This window comes from Rhopalosiphum maidis, chromosome 3 (assembly GCF_003676215.2).
Source record: "Rhopalosiphum maidis isolate BTI-1 chromosome 3, ASM367621v3, whole genome shotgun sequence".
NCBI classification, from domain to species: Eukaryota; Metazoa; Arthropoda; class Insecta; order Hemiptera; family Aphididae; genus Rhopalosiphum; species Rhopalosiphum maidis.
The window spans coordinates 58526054-58539026 of NC_040879.1; the positions used below are offsets into that span (position 1 = coordinate 58526054).

Genomic DNA, 12973 nt, shown 5'->3' on the forward strand with positions numbered 1-12973 from the left:
AATAATATTGTTTATGAAAAAAAAAATCTTACATTGAAAAATGTTGACTATTGACTGTGTCAATATATATTCAATTTATCTAGAAAAAAAATTTTTAAACACGCTAACGATGATAATTTGTTATCATAATAATTCGGCTGTTATGTATTACAATAATATTTATTATATTGTAAATTGTAAGTTATTTTTATGGTCTATCATTCAAATACATCAATTTATAAAGGTACTAAAATAATAAAATTGTAAATTAATACTTGTGTTGAGCTATATATTAATGAATACATAAATACGCCCAAAAAATTATAAAACAAAAACACAGAAAAATTGTTTATTTAAATATATTAAAGGTATGATGAAAAAAAAATTAAACAAATTTCGTTTTGGTATACATAAAAAAACATATCACTCAATTTTAAACTTTAATTATTACTTTTATTACGTGAACCTCTTTTTATAAAAAGACTAATTACTGATTTAATGGCTGTTACATTAGACTGCAATTTACATATTTTAAAGACTCATTTATACTCGTTAAAGGTCTTAGTATACAACGCCGTGTGTTGATGTCTTGATAAATTAATACAAATTTGGAAATTCTATCGGTACGATTTTGGTTGTTGATAAAATCGATACGACATAAAGATTTCACTGTAATGATTCTGACGAATTATTGGTAACCAAGAGTGTATATGGCTGCAACGGTACGACTCAGATTGCTATAATTGACGCTCTAATTGTGTAATATTTCTGTGAAACATTAAAATATGAACACCCATTGCATCATATAAGAAAATAAAAAAATATAAAAGCAGTTGATTATTATTTTAATATATAATATATAAGGTATATTTTATAATAATTTTTTTTTTTTATTTAAGATAAAGGCTTCAATATCAACAGGTTATTAGCCTACGGTTATAACAAAGTGAACAATATATAATATTTACAGATATTTACAATTTATGGTCAAGATGGATATAATGAAAAAATTTGTAAATTGTTTCGGTGTTTTCTTCACTGAGGGCGATTCGGAGGGATGATGAGTTTCGGAAGATTTTCCGAGCTTCGGTGTTTTTAGGGTATCTTATTACAATGTGTTCGATCTATAGAATCACGTTATATGGAGTGCATATTGGAGCAGATTCCTTGGTGATGAGGAATGAGTGGGTGAGTTGTGTGTGGCCTATTCTGGCTCGGGTAATAATGACCTCGTGTCTTCTTTTTAGGCTACCGGAAAAATTCCATTTTTTAATGTGGGGCTTGATGTTCCTTAATTTATTTGATGGGGGAACGTTGGACCAGTTTTTCTGCCATGTCTCTAATATTTTGAGGTTAATGATGTTGAGTGACTCTGAGGATGTGGTTAGGTTTAGTTTTGGAATATTGTGGTAAAGTGTAGCTTCATTTGCTAGTTTGTCTACTGTTTCGTTGCCAGAAATGCTGACATGGGACGGGACCCACATGAAAGCGAAAGTTTTATTTGATGTTGATATCAATTCCTGGATGTACTGGACTAGTTTATTTGTAGATTAGGGATTTGAGATTGATTTTAAAGCACTTAAAGAATCACTGATAATAACGAAAGAGTCTGGATTGGAGGAGGAGGCGATTTTCAGAGCTTCGAGTATAGCATAAGTTTTCACTGAGTAGATGTTGGTGCTGGGAGGGAGAGCAAATTTGTAGTGTTCATGTCCTAGAACTGCCGCAAAACCCACACCGTTAGGACTTTTGGAGGCGTCAGTATATATAGGTGTACTACTGGGGTATTGTTTAGACATTATTTCTGAGAAGGGATTACAGATGATAGTGCTGTCGGTGGAATGTTTACAGTGATTGGTAAGTTGTACATTGATATGAGGAGACCACATCCAAGAAGCCGATGAGAGTCGTGTTTTGCTCATTGATTGTGTTTGGAGGCCAATATTTGTACTTATCGTTGTGAAATGTTCAAAAATTGTATTCCTGTTGTTGATAGAATTAGTAGCAAGAGGATTGTGAAGAATCTTGTTGGATATGTGATTAGGCAAGCTCTTAATTCTTAATATGTATTTGAGTATAAGACTATGGCGTCTTAGTTCAAGAGGGAGTTCACCAGCATAAGATGCTATCTACCGGGCTGGTTCTAAAAGCTCCAGTAGCCAGACGTATACTTTGATTGTGGATAGGATTAATGGTATTGAGTACATTATTTTTTGCTGAGTTGTAAATTATAGCACCATAATCGATTATCGAGAGTATGAGAGATTTGTAGATTCTGAGGAGGCATTTTGTCTCAGATCCCCATATCTTGTTACCGAGTATTTTAATGATTTTCATTCTTGATAGGCATTCACCTTTGAGTTTTTTCAAGTGATGGCGCCAGCTAAATTTGTCGTCGAACATAAGACGCAGGATACGGATATTATTGGATAAGGTCAAAGGGGAGTTCATAAAGGTGTTTGGCGGCAAGTGATCTTTTTTCTTTTTGTTAAATATGATTCATTGCGTTTTTGAGAGAGAAAACGTAAACCCAGACTCCGACGACCACCTGGAAAGGACGTTCAGGGAAAGTTGAAGAAAATAGGTGGTAGTTTCAATTTGCGATCCACTGCAATAGATATGTCAATCGTCCGCGAAAAGAATTTATTTAACCGGTTTAGGAGTTTTTTCGCAGATGTCATTAATAGCGAAAAGAAAGAGAGTAACGCTGAGAGCAGATGTTTGAGAAAGTCCGTTGGTAATATCGTGAGATGATGAGAGGTGGTTATTGACTTTGACGCAAAACTTACGGTTGGCAAGAAAATTTTTTATAAATCTCAGGAGATTACCATACAGTTCCCAGTTGTGAAGAATTGTTAAGACTCTGTTTTTCCATACAGTATCGTATGCTTTTTTTAAGTCAAAAGCTATAGCAATGAGATGCCGTTTGCTTCTATAGGAGGAGCAGATTTCGATATGTATTGAGGTTAACGCATAAAGTGTTGAGTGGTTACATCTGAAACCACATTGCTCTTTGTTAAGGAGAGACTTGGATTCTAACATCCAAATTAGACGTTTGTTTATAACTTTTTCAAGGAGCTTGCTCAAAGTGCTGATTAACGATATTGGTCTATAGTTCTCAATTTCAAATTTGGATTTATCCGGTTAAGGAATGGGGAATACGTTAGGATTTCGCCATTGTGAGGGGAAGAAACCTTGTGTCCATATGGTATTGTATATGAGGAGAAGTGTTTTAATTCCTATATCTGGTAGATTTTTGAGGGATGAGTAGGGTATGTTGTCGGGTCCAGGACTCTTGCTGTTACAAGATTGTAGTGTAGAGGTCAGTTCAGACATGTCCAGATTTAAGTTGTATTGAGCATTGGTTTGAATATATACTTTTTCAGGTACTATGTTGTTGGAAGATCTGTGTGTGATAAAGTCTGGACTATAGTTCTCATCACTGTTGTTTTTTTTTTAAAGAAATGAGCAAAAGATTCTGAGGCGTTGGGGGAGGAGACTATTTTTTCTAGGTTGTAGTGCGGTATATCAGGAATGGTTTTGAATTTGTTTCCTTTGATAGAATTTATTTTGTTCCATATTATTTTAGGAGTTGTACTCTGGTTTATGGAAGAAGTGAAATTTTGCCATGAGAGGGTTTTGCTATTTTTAGTAGTATAACGTGCTATGGCATTTTTTATGAGTATGTGGTCTTCAGAAGTTTTGGTTTTTTTATATCGGTTGAGTCTCTTTTTATAGTTTTTAATTGCTTCATGACAGTCCCTATTCCACTGTTGAACATTTTTTTTCTGGGATTTTGGTTGGTCTTAAGCCCGATTGACTTATTGGTTGCATCTAGAATGGTATCCGTGAATTTTTTTTAACTATCGAGTCAATTTTTTCCTGGGTATCACATGGATTTATATCTAGTGGAATATTACTAAGGTCATGTTCGATTAATTCTGAGTAGAGGTCCCAGTTAGAGTTTTTGAGATTCCAGAAGGTTCTATGATTAATGCAGGGAGAGTGATCAAAATACTGAATACCTATAGGTCAATGGTCACTGCCACTATATGATGTCAGTACTTGCCAATCGAGTAGTGGTGCCAAATTATAATCTGTGATGGAAAGTTCAATCGCTGAGAAAGTACCGTTGAAATATTATGTCTGGTAGGTTCATTATTGTTGAGGAGGAAAAGAGACTCATCGTATAGGAATTCTTCTACTGATTTCCCCCGATCATCGGTGTGCGAGCAACCCCATGCTATGTTGCGGCTGTTGAAGTCACCTAAGAGTACGGAGGGCTTAGGGAGTTATCGTATAATATCTGTGAGAAGCTGTTTTGTAAATGTTTTACTGTCCGGAATATGTATGTTGCATATGCATAAGTGTTTCACAAATTTTACGAGTGTAGCTGTTACTTCAAGGTCAGACACAATTGGGATGTCTTCGCTTTCGAGATTATTACTAATGAAGGTGGCAACGCCGCCACTTGCTCTGTTAGCGAACGTTCTGTTTTTAAAAAAACATGAATAGCTTTTGATGAGGGCGATGTGGTTATTCTTTAGATTGGTTTCTTGGAGGCAGATAATTTTAGGATGAAATTCATAGACAATACGGTTGATATCGGCTGTCCGTTTATAGAAGCCATTAATGTTCCATAGGATAATTGTGCTCATGATTAGATGTTATTAATACATAGTGAATAGTATATTAGGTGAGGAGAGGTCAGGAGTATTGAGAATGAGCTGAGTGTGGTTGCATAGGGGGTTAGTTGTCTTGAGGCGGTGGTAGAGCTTGGAATAGAAAGTTGGCTAGTCTGGTGAGTTGAGCTTTGGTGGTACGTTCAGTAATTTGAAGTCGTACTGAATCAATCAAGAGCATAAGCGATGTAATATCCGAGTTTATATCTTTGCAGATGTTGTGGATATTTAAATTTTTGTTGGTGAAATTTTCCAATACGTATTTGAATTGATGTAGAGAGAAAGGTGAGTCATTGGAGAAGATTTCTTCAGCAGGTTTGAGCCCGTCGGATATTTTATCTGCTGTCTTGGATGAGGAATTGGAAAGAGATCTATCTACTTTAGTTTTTTTTGAGCTAGGCCTGCTTCTCTCGGCGTTTGAGTTTACCGAAAGAGGAGAGGTAGGTATTGCAAGAAATGAGGTGTCAAAAAGGGGCCTTTTATGTGGTTCACAAGGTAGAGCGAAATGGTTTTCAGGTTTTTCAGTGCTGTTATGGAGGGAGGGCTGAGATGTTTCGTTTGCTAGGTAGTCTTCTGTTATTCCTTCCATTGTTTGGGTGAGTATGCAAGGAGTGTTAGGGTTTTTTATTGGGGAAGAAGTGGCATTTTTTTCTAGAGTGTCAAGCATACGGGGGTATGAGGAAGTTTCTTCTAAGGATGGTTCTACCACAGAATCAGGTTGAGTATGTATGGTAGTGGTTTGGGGATTGACAATTATTTTCATGCAAGTATTAGAGGTGTGGCCAGTGGATTTGCATAGAAAGCATGTGATTCTGTCATCGGTAAGGAATACTCTAAATTCAGTTTGATTTTGAAGTAGTGATAGAGATCCAGGGAGATTTGGTGTGTCTTCATGTTTCATATACATCTGTCAACGGAAGCTTAAGATGTGCTCGTAACCCTCAACGTTGATACCTGCTTTGAGATAGAAAATCTCGGATACAGAGGTAACATTGATATTTTTAAGTGCGTCAAGTATAACATGGTTATGTATAGACGGACAGACATAAGATATGACTATCCTCTTAGCAGGATTAATAAGTTTGCGTATTTGAATTACGTGTTCATTGATTGTAATCATTTGAGTGGCTTCTAAAAGTGAATCAAGTATTTGTTTGGTTGAAAGAAAAATGCAAAAGCGATTATTCGGTATGCAAGATACGAAAACAATATTTTTAGGCGTGATTATTTTGCCTATGACGAGAATATAATCTCTTTGGGGTGCTTATTCTGTGATGGAATAGTTTTCATTAGCTGCCGCGGACGCATAATTACGGTTTGTGGCTAGTGCGGTATTTTTGGTATTTATTGCTTGGTTGTTGATAACGCTGGTCGCAGAAGACACCGGTGACGATAATGCTGATGTAGTTGGAGTAGAAGTACTAGGAGTGGAGGTAGAAGTAGGGGTTTTCGGTACCTTTGGACGATTAAGAAGAGTGGGCTGTGAGAGATATGCATTTTTAGGTTTGGTTATTTCTGTTGAGATAGTTTTATTAATTGATTTATTCGATATAGGTTTATTAATGACCGGTGATAATGACGATCTGCCCGTCTTATTAACGTTGCTCATTGCGCGATTAGGTGGGTAGTTACAAAATATAATATTATATTACCCGCATATGTGTGTCCATCAGTGATGTGCTATCGAAAGTTATATAATGTGCACTCGCGAAAAAATAAACACTTGCTACACAGTCGGCTATCAGACACATACGGTGCTATAATAATTTATAATAACTTTTATAGGTAGTTTCTAGTTAGATGGGTATGTACAATAACAGTGAACGTTTTCAGATGGGATAAAAATAATATAATGCATAATCCACACTACTTATACTAAACTCTACCATAAACGAGTTTAAAACACAAAACTAGAATGACATTATTTTTCTACATTGTCCTAACCTAACCTATTGGTATTGTTGTTAGAAAATGTAAAATTCAAACTAACAACAGTAATTATAATGAAAAACATTGAATATATAATATCTATCATACACTATTGTTAATTTCTTTTTGAAATTCTATAAAATTATCTGATTCGTGTAAAATACTTAATAATCTGTATACCTAGTTATTTGCAGTTGATAAAACTGTACCTAAATAAGTATTGTTTTTGGATCTCTTAATGAAACGACCGAAGCGGTTATAATTCTTTAATAGTACCTAAAACGTAATGCTTGTAAATAATAGAAAACGTATCCAATAGTTAGGTAATTCAAAATGTCCATAGAAAAGAATGACATAATAATAATGTATTAGTTAGCTAACCTAGGTTTTAGTTTTTACAATATTTTTTAAACTTTATTTTAGAACAAACAATGTGTAATTTAAATTTTCAATAAATATGCATGATAAATATACATTTTAAACGATTTAAATACAAATGAATATTTATTTATTCTTAAAACTTACTCTTTTGTAATAATTGTTCATATTGAAATAGATATAAGTATTATCCTATGAATTATAAAATAAATGTGTAAGTAGGTAGGTTAGGTATCTATTTAAATTCGTATTTACTATTAGATAAAAATCAATAGGAACCTATAGACTATATGCATAATTTTTTTATTAATAAATTGGTACCTATGTATCTATTAGGTATAGTTACTATTTTCATTTAGTTGGTAAATTACCACCATCTTAATAATTATGTCAAATACACAAAATGGCGCCGATGTCAGTTTCAAATGGTATTGCATGAAAATTAAATCCGAGTTAAACACAAAAGTGAATTTTCTACACTAAAATATGGGACAAATTTTATACTACGGACTCTCGGCGTATGCCCGGTTCCACCCACCTAAATTAAGTAAAAAGTTTTGGTCCCCACACTTAATAACTTATATCCAAAGTCTAAAATTTCGAACATATTATCCGATTTATATTCTAAAAATTAAATTTAAGTTTATCAGTCTCTTTTATCGGTTTTTACAAGAGTTAATTTTAGAAAAAATACACTTTGCTCATGTGAAAAATAATTTTAAATTCTCAGAAATAAAAAAAAATTTAAAAAAATATATTAATCTTATAAATATAATACTATTGATACAGTTAAGCAATTTATTAAACTGAAGTATTACGATAAAATTAAAAGTTGCAAATATACCATATACATGATATTATACTAACAAAAAATAATTTTATGTTTATGATTAACATTTATAAAAACAAATGAATAAATACGTAGACGCATGGAAGTTATTAGCTGTTAAATGTTGATAGGCGATTATTGGCTATGGATACTAATACAAATTAATTTTAATAAAAAACAAAATAAAAATTCTTAATAATATTAATCTAGCTAAGAAAAATAACAGAAAGGACGCGACTTGCACATGATGCGATCTCAGCTTACAGTTGAAGACTAATGCAAAAAAAATATGAATCGAAGGAATTTAACCATTTGCTAGATATCCTCTTCTTGACTATTAAAAACCTTCATTATCAGTTTTTAGTATACAGACGTTTTAAAAAGCACCAATTGTTGGTTTAATATACACTTATTTGAGTTTTATGTTTAGGTATGTAGATGATTAAATGACTATTATCAAACGAGACGATTAAAATGTACCTATACTTACATACACTTAACATTTTCTTATAAAATAGTTTTATTTGAATTTTTTCTATTTGTTTGATGAAATCATTAAAACCACTTTAATTATTCATCAATAAAATATTATATGTATTTTTTTAAAGTTAAGCATATTTTTTTTAGCATTTATCTTTGTACATGAATATAATGATTTGAAAGAACCGGTACGAGAACTTCCTGTATAAAAATTAAACCTAATTAAATTTCTATATCAGTCTTTCTCAACTTCTTTTACTCGCGGAACCTTTTTTCAAAAATATTGTATTTATTATATTGTTTAAATATATATATTTATACCATAAAAGATCAACTTTTATAACTTATCCATATATAGATAATATTTTAAAATAAATCAAAAATGTTATCGCACTTAGTAAAATTCATAATAATAATATAAAATACATAAAAGTTTAAATTCCCGTAAATAATGTTTTTAAGTTATAACAAATAACATATTGTTATTTATACTTTAAATAAGTAATTTCATTCAAAACAGAATTTAAAATGTCTAAAAAAAATCATTATATACAGATTTTATGGTTCCAAAATGAACTACTTATGAGGAATCTTATTTTAAATTTTCAAAACTTAGATATAAAAAGCATTTTATTGACAACTAACCTTGTACTCATACATATAAAAAAAAACCACACATTATAATAAAATCAATAGATAGAACAAAAGCAACGCCAAGTTAAAAATAATTAAAGTAGCCAGTTTAAATATGATTAATGATTACATTTATAAATTATAAATAGTTACAAGTACTTGCATACTAAAAAAGGAAAATAATGAAAACAATTTTTTATTATTTCTAAATAAAAGTTATCAATTATAAAATATTGAAAATTTGGAACTCACTTATATTCTATATTTTGATCAATGTTTAATTCCATATACATTTATTCATCTATGAAAGTTTTCATATTTTTCTCAATTCTCGCTGTCATATCAAAACAGAAGAATAACATATTGATAAATGAATCAATGATTGTGTTTTATTAAAGCTAACATAATACACATTTAAAACATTTTAAGGAATTCTTTTTTTAAACCTCAATGACTCTTAAAAAAAAATAGCTTTACCTATATATTTACTGATAAATGAAATTTTTTAAGACTTTGATTACAATATTTTGGAAAGTGAGCAGGAAAAAGGTTTGTTACTTCAGATCTAGTATATAGGCATAAAACATTAAATAATATTAAAAACATAACAATTTGACTTATAGTTTATAAATTTATAAATAAAAATATAATTTATTTTAACATTGTGAAGAATTTAATTTAGAAATGGATTTCTTTACACTTGTAATCCGAGAAGAATCAGCGTCAGTATCATTTGTTAGATTTGTATGGTCTCATAGGTAGGTGACATCAGTGGTATCTAAAAAAATACAAATATATTTAAAATATAATAATTATAAATTTAAATCATTGAAATAATTAATAAAATTATAGATAAAATAATATATTATTTGGCTATTTTTTATCATTTTTATGTTTATAAATAGTACAAGTAGTATAAATGTTATAGCTATTTAAAGTTTTTTATTATATTGTAATTCATAGCTATAATAGACACAACAATAAACACGCATGTCAGTAAAAGTGAGACAACAATTAGGTTTAACCCTGCAATCTATTTTTGCACAATAAATCTAGTGATTCTAGCCGCTGAATAGAAAATTGACTAGTGCCAGCCACTAGATATCCTTTTTTATCAATTCAAAATATATTTATATTTTATTTATTTTCAAGAAGATAATGGGTTCCATAATATGTAGTTAGTAATATGTTAAATCACAATAAATGCTAGCACTTAAACACCCAAGATTTTGTACCATGATTGATGATAATAATGAATGAATTATTAAGTGTTTATAAGTACTATATATAGTACTATATATCCAACAATTCGGGTAATGTTTTGCTCAATCTTTTAAAAAATGCTATTTGGCAGGATTCAAATAAAAAAAAGTACCAGGTTATTTTATTATTATTAATTAGATAACTATTAAGATGATAGTTGTAGTATAAAATAAAATAAATTTTTTTTTTTTTAATAATTACTTATAAATTCAAAGTTAGCAAAAGCATCTAGAAGTTTAGATCGTAATTTTTTTAAATATTCTTCATATTTTGTAAAGTTTTTTCGAGTTTTTCAGTGTTAGCTTTTAATTTGGCAGTAACATTTTGTCCATCTTCAATATGTTTATCTAAGACACATACTTCATGTTCTTGAGTTGTTATATTTTTACGGAGGTTCCTTAATTCAGTTTCTCTAGCTATATAAAAATAAATAAATATATATTAATAAAATAAAATAAATACCAACCTTTATTGAAGTCTAAGAATTCTTCAGTAAATTTAAGTATGCCATGTGCTGCATTATTGTTTTTACTAGATGTATTTTCTTTTTTAATTCTTGATCTTAAATAGAATAAGTACATAGATAATTCATAATTATTAGCAATGAGTTTGTAATTTTACAAAAATTCATTCTGTAATATAAATATTTTTCATGCAACTATTTTTATTCAAAAGTTTTAGTATAAAAAAATTATAACCTTTTTTAAGTTGTTGTCAGTAAATTATTTTTCTTTTTTTAATTCTTGATCCTAAATAAAATAAGAAGTAGATGATTAATAATTATTAATTATGAATTGGACATTTTATACAATCTTAATCTGTAATATATATTTTTCATGTGTTTTCCATAACGTAAATAAAATAAAACATTTTTTAATTTGATATTATGAAATCATAAATGTATAGTTTAATTATCATTTATTAATTAAAATAAAGAATTGTTGTAACACATTAATGAATTAAGACTTTTATAAATAATATTATTTAAAATTAAAAAAAATCTTTTTTAAAATATTGTTAAGTTAATATTTTATATAATATGTGGACTAATATGTCATAAATATTATATTAATTTTAATATATTAACTTTTTGTGAAAATAATATAATTGAATATTCAACTAACTTTTTGGATAGGAGTATTAATTTTTTTTTGTTTAATTTGCTTTTAATAACATTTTTGTTTGTATCAGTTTTTTTATAAGCGGCTAATTATTCTTCGTCATATTTCACTCAGTCTTGTTCAGCAGCTAAGATATAGCTGAAAATATAAAATATTTCTATATAAGAATAGTTTAAATTATTTCTAATAATAATTGGCGTGTTACTTAATAATATATTGAGAATTAATAAGGTAATTTTTTTTTTTGTCTGCCGACAACTGGTTCCACCCAGTAGCTAATATTTTGGTTATTTTAGAAAATGATAAATTTGAATTTTCAGAATGAAATTCTACACGCCTTTTAGATACAAATCGTATGTATCCTACAAATATAGACAAATAGGGAATGTATTTTTAATAATTAAAAAGTTTGCTTTAATTATTACCAGTAATCGGAGGTTTTGAAGCTGATTTGTCACGCAAATACGGTGTAGTTTTTTAAACTTTAATTTTATTGACTTTTTTTGGTATGGTATTCTCGATGAACATGACATCATCTTGACCTATAACATTTAAAAGAAGGCAATAGGTACTCGATGGAACTAACCTATTATTAAAATACAAAATTATGTGTTTGTCATTTGTTGTCTTATAAATGCTTCTTTTCACACATTTTCTTCGTTTTTATTCCATTGCTTCTACATTTGGTATACGTTTCTGATTGAATTTCTACTAACACATCAATAGCTAAATAGTTTTAGCTAACTAGCTAAAATTATTCACTAACCAATGTATATAATATTATGCTCATTTATAACGAATTGCTACATTCAAGTACGAGTAGACACTAATGCATCACAAATACGTATTCATCCGAAAAAACCTAGAGCCAACAAGAATCAGTCCTTACTCCTTGGACCCACACTGTTCAATATATTTTGTTAGGATATACCGAAAGTGAGTTGTTAATACACCAATATATAGAGATGGTATTAAAATACAAAATAAAATTTTTGAAGGCTCAATATAAAACATTGAATAGGTAAAATATTAGTGTGATAGTATTATGTTAGTATTTTAATTGATGTGCTAAATCCTTTATTAGTTATCATATAATGAAATAACATTATAAGTGTTATTTCGTCATGAGTTATGTATAATGTAATATATAATCCAGACAATCCAGTAAACGTTGTTTGAAGAAATTATTTTCTAAAGTTAAACAATGATTCATTATTCGTGTGTTTTGTTCGTAGAAAATATCGGATCCACCCACCGAACATAATATAGGTTTAATAATAGTATTACAAATTAGTAATTATTAATTACTAATACATTACTGATAACATTTAAATTTGTTTAGAATATATTTAATAGGTAGTCGATAGTAGTATTTTTATTTTTATACATTTACAATTTTGAATCAATCGTTACAATTATCATATATATATAATGTTTCTAACTAAATATTATACCTAATTTGTTTTAATAAAAATACTTTTATTTTTAGTAATTAGTAGATGTATAATAAATAATAATATATTAATTGTAGGAAAGTGAGTAAGAAAAAAATGATAAATATACTAGGTACTATATTATTATATTACGTAAAAACAAAGTGATATATTTTATAGGTATTTGAACAGGGGGTTTGAGTGACAGAGTTCCCCACTGATATGTTTCATTTTTATATGTAAAGC

At 29.3% G+C, this 12973-nt stretch overlaps 1 pseudogene; it reads right to left on the bottom strand.

The window, feature by feature from the left end:
- Positions 1 to 5925: 5925 nt before the first annotated feature.
- On the bottom strand, positions 5926 to 11771 carry LOC113558266 (annotated as a pseudogene).
- Positions 11772 to 12973: the final 1202 nt, after the last annotated feature.